Here is a 4,734-nt window from a genome sequence, read left to right as displayed (position 1 = left end):
TTGCCTTAGAGAGTGAGAGTGCTAAGTTGTAGAGTTTTATGCTATAGATATGTTCATACAGAACTACAGATATATTACAAACACACACACACACACACACACACACACCCCTATATCCAGTGGCTCAGATCCTATGATTACAGAATAATCAAACTGTTTTAAATCTTCAGAACTGGACATTGGGAGGCTTCCTTGCCTCTACAACTTTGCATGATGTGTCTCTTCACAGAAAATTCATCTTACCACTTATTTGCCCACTGAACTTATTCATTCCTTCACCTTTTCCTCTCTCCTGAAGTATTCATTTGTGAAATAAAGCAGATATACTGAACTAGTAATACTACTGATTAAAATATGCAGCAGGTCTTCCATAAACAATATATGATAATATATTATTTAAATTTCAATTGTCTCACTCTAAAAAGACATAGAATAGCACTTATGACCTATAATGGCTTTATTATGGAGGTTCTAGCATAGTACCATCACTGTAAGCAGTGTCAATTTATAAAAAAGCAATGAGAATTATTTAAGAACAAGCACTTTATGGATATAAGAACAAAAATTTTTAAATGGGAAGAGCATGAGTTAGTTAATTGAACTGAAATGATTCACAGATTTTCCTATGAAATGTGTTACCTTTAAAAATGAATCCGTATCAATACTATGCAGCCATAAAAAAGACTGAGCTCATGTCCTTTGCAGGGACTGGATGAACCTGAAAAACCATCATTCTCGGCAAACTAATACAGGAACAGAAAACCAAACACTGCATCTTCTCACTCACAAGTGGGAGTTGGACAATGAGAACACATGGACACAGGGAGGGGAACATCACACACCCAGGTCTATTGGGACGAGGTAGGCAAGAGGAGGGAGAGCATTAGGTCAAATACCTAAGGCATGCAGGGCCTAAAACCTAGATGACGAGTTGGTAGGTGCAGCAAACCACCATGGCACATGTATACATGTGTAACTAACCTGCATATTCTGCACATGTATCCCAGAACTTAAAGTAAAAGAAAAAAAAGAATCCATATCTTTAATGAGGAATCAACAAGCCTAAAGAGAGTAAAAGTATAACTGAAAAGAATAAAAAATAAAGACAAATATCCTTAGGGAGTATAATAATATATGTTATCCAGAAATTGTCAAAAGCTTTCAAAAATATTTGTGTGATTATTTATGACTTTTATTTATTGGTGGCTTCCAAGTTCATCTCTTGACATAATTTTCTAGAGCTGTAATTTTTCAACGATTTTTTGCCATCTCCACTATATTTTTGGACTTTAAGAACATGTTGGAAGAAGGAATTATTCCTTCTCCAATATCATGACCAGCCTTTAAGCTAGTTCTTAACATTAAGCACTAGGGGACTCTGCCAATCTTGAATCACCAGTTCCCATTTCTGAGGTGCTGTTTCTATGACATGGGCTTTAATATATTATGCCAATGTTGCTTGCCAGAATTAATCTTGGCAACAGACCATGATTTCTCTAACTGATTCTCCAGTTACAACACAATATAATGTTCTAAATGTTCCCAATTAAAAAATTAAAACTATTGGTCTATGGAAAATTGTTCGATACAAAATATACAAGAGAGAGAAAAACTAAGTTTATAGCTATTCATAAGCTTCAAATAATTGGAATTATAAAACTTCTGAATGCTTATACTCTAAAATTTTTGTTACATATATTTATCAATTAAATTTCAATAACCAAAACAAACAGCCAATTTATCTGGGAAGTTTTTAAACCTGTTCCCAATGAAAGAGAAATAAATTAAGTTGGAATTATCTTTAAGAAAAAGACATTTTCATTTCTGTATTGTTGTATACTTAGCTAGTATATTTATAACTTTTAATATATTTATTAAAGAAACCAAAGCTATCTTTATTTTCTTATTTTAAAATATCAATATAGAAATGAAAAATTTTAATATCATTTTTTATTTTCTTCTTGTATTCTGAAGATAGGATAGATTTTTAAGTGCAAAATTTGTGTCAATTTTTAAAACACAAATACATAAACTTCTGGACAATTTGGACAGCTAAGAGCCATTTTCTTAATATAAATTTCAGTTAAATGAATTATTTTATATGAACACTTAAACCAATTTTTAAATAACAACATGCTATGCGAACATGGGCACTATACACTGTTTCCTATTACCTAGAGGAGAGTTACATTCATAAAATTATGAAAGCTGAGAACTCACTCTATAAGAGGAAATTAGGAGCTTGGGTAACTGTAAGTAAGGCATTCTTCTGTATAAGTGTTTAGAGAATGTGTGAAATTTTAATATCTCTTTAAAAATGGTAGCCAGTTATTTGCATGAATATTCAATGCATATTGGGAGTTCATGGACAGACAAACAGGTTTATATTACCCTTAGTGTTTTAAAAATCTTGGTTCTCATAGATCAACAGACTAAATGATGAAATTTTTGGCAAAACTCTTTGAATGTAATATTCTAAAATTATATCACATATAAGTTTGTGAAGTTCTTGAAGTTTTTATTTTGGCCTCTACCTACATGTTTACCAACTATAAAAAACAAAATGGAATTCTAAATTTCCCAAATCAGGCAAAATGATTAGTAAATTTTTCAGTTCATAAAATAACCAACTCTTAAAGAATCCCATGTTATTTCATGTTATTTTTAGCTATGTTTGACACAAAATCTCTCAAGAACAAACTCATCTTCAAATGTATATTTATTATATATTATTAAAATTATAAACACCATCACTTTTAAATTTATACATTACTAATTTAAGATAAAATGATTCTTTACATTTTGGTTAATGTAAACTAGTTTGCTTACATTCTGGTTGAGATAGATTAGTACTTAACCCGGGCAACTTCTATTATTTACAGTGTTTTAGTTTTAACTAGAGCTTTAATAATCAACATTAGTGTATGCCAGAGTGGTTAAACTCAAGGATCTTTTCTCTATTTAATGAGATAGAACTGGAAACATGAAACAAAAACGATGTGCTAACCCCAATGTTACTGTTAAAGTTCAGAAGACATGGTGATAGCAATTAAGAAACAATTCATATAAAAACCCAGAGATGCATTCCTCCCAGGTTTCTGCCTGCGGCTCCTGGGCTGTCGCAGTTTGGAGTCTTGTGAAGACGGCTTGCGCTGCCACGTGGTCCCCAGCCAACAAGGACAGGTTTATGTGTATCTATCCTGCTGATTTAAACAATAAGAAGACCATCGCAGAGGGAAGGTGAATCCCCATAAGTAAGGCTGTTGAAAATTCTACAGCTACAGAGATTCAAGATGTATGTTCAGCAGCTGGACTTAAAGTATTTCTTGAGAAAAATAAAATGTACTCTAGAGAATGGAATCGTGATGTCCAATACAGAGGCAGAGTCCAGAATCCAGCTCAAACAGGAAGATGGCAGCCTCTGACTTGTACAGTTCCCGTGATGTAAGTCAGTAATGTTGATGCAGCAGAAATGATACCTAAACTAAAAGCAAGGACACAAAAAACAGGAAGTGGTCACCAAAGTCTTCAACAAGGAGAGGGAATTAAAAAAGAGAAAGGAAAGAAAAAGAAGTAACCTAGTATCAACATCAAGTATGTGGTACTACTGTAAGAGACATGGTGGCTTCTAATTTGTATCAGAGGAAAACAACCTTTTTGTTCGCATCATTTAACTAAAGTGTGAACCCTTGTGCCTCTCATCTTTATCATCGGAATTGACAGTGAAACAAATTCACATCAAAAGTTTATATCTCACTTTTAGGCAGTATAAACCAATTTTTGTGTCTTTCAATGCAGCTTTTTTTTTGGAAGAAAGAATATTTTTAAACTGACAATGGACTGTACAATAAGTTACTTGAAATAAGTTACTTGTTTCAGATGAATTTCAATTAGATTTGAAATAAACATTTTGTCCGCCTTTTAAGTTAATGAAATAAAATTTGAAACTGAAAAAAAAGGAAACAGTTTATAGAAGAACAGGCAGTAAAGTTGAGAACTTTACTATAATCTCATAGAAATATTTTTAGCTTGATGACATTTCGAATAATAAGACAAAAATTCTTGAAATTTAGGATTATATGTCATTTAAAAATAAGTGCATATGCAGTTATTAATTAATGTAAACTCAAATTATTTTATTGATTTTGAAAGTTGGAAAAATTTAGGGATTATCTAGATTAGAAGTCATCAACTGGTCTGTACAACAAAATTTGCAGGTCTTCTGAAATGTAGCTATTCAAATCTTTTCTAACTACTCATGTCTCCTTCCCTATTAAATTTATATATATGGAACTAAAACCTTATCATTTCAAAACACAATTCAAGTAAATGTGTTAAACACTAAAAGTTGTTTCATTTTGTACTGGCATCTATGCTCTTGTACCTGTTGATGTCTCTATTTTTTGGTATGTATAAACATTTATATATATATTTATATATATATATATTTATGTATATATATTATACCTGTTATATTTAGATATTATGTATTTGTATAGCTGTATTTATATATTTATTTATACCTATACAAATATATATTTGCACATATATAAATGTATATATTTATAATTGTGTGTGTTTGTGGGTATAGACACACAGGCACATGGGGGGATACTTAGGGATACTAGTACATAAAATGCTAATTTAAAAAACCTAATTATGTATTTTTAAGACATGGACAGATGAGTGAGGGAGATGCCTTTGTGTAAAGGCAAGAAAAGCACCTTTTCTTTT

The 4,734-nt window shown here is 31.5% G+C and overlaps 1 pseudogene; it reads left to right on the top strand.

Annotated features, from left to right (window-relative positions):
• The first annotated feature begins 3,079 nt into the window (after positions 1–3,079).
• Positions 3,080–3,577, top strand: LOC108300303 (annotated as a pseudogene).
• The last annotated feature ends 1,157 nt before the right edge of the window (positions 3,578–4,734 follow it).

The sequence above is a fragment of the Cebus imitator genome, unplaced genomic scaffold (genome assembly GCF_001604975.1).
Source record: "Cebus imitator isolate Cc_AM_T3 unplaced genomic scaffold, Cebus_imitator-1.0 Scaffold26, whole genome shotgun sequence".
Lineage (NCBI taxonomy): Eukaryota > Metazoa > Chordata > Mammalia > Primates > Cebidae > Cebus > Cebus imitator.
Note: the sequence above shows the minus strand (reverse complement) of the source record. Positions and strands in the feature narration are given on the sequence as shown.